Below are 252 nucleotides of genomic sequence, written 5' to 3'. Positions count from 1 at the left end.
AGACGAAGAAAGTATGAAAAAGAAGAAAGAAAAGAAAACACAGAAAGAAAAATCAAAAGAAGAATGTGATTACTCAAATATTTTATTCACCCTTCCAAGTATGTAATCTCGTCGTTTTATAATATTTTTTTACCTTCTTGTTCTATTTATACTTACTTGGGTCTTCCAGAGTTCTTTATTACATTCACCATTCACACGGTTAAAATTGTTGAACGTCAAATATTATACAGAAATGATTGACCAGTTATCGGG

Source organism: Penaeus monodon, chromosome 23 (genome assembly GCF_015228065.2).
Source record: "Penaeus monodon isolate SGIC_2016 chromosome 23, NSTDA_Pmon_1, whole genome shotgun sequence".
Classification (NCBI taxonomy): Eukaryota; Metazoa; Arthropoda; class Malacostraca; order Decapoda; family Penaeidae; genus Penaeus; species Penaeus monodon.
Note: the sequence above shows the minus strand (reverse complement) of the source record.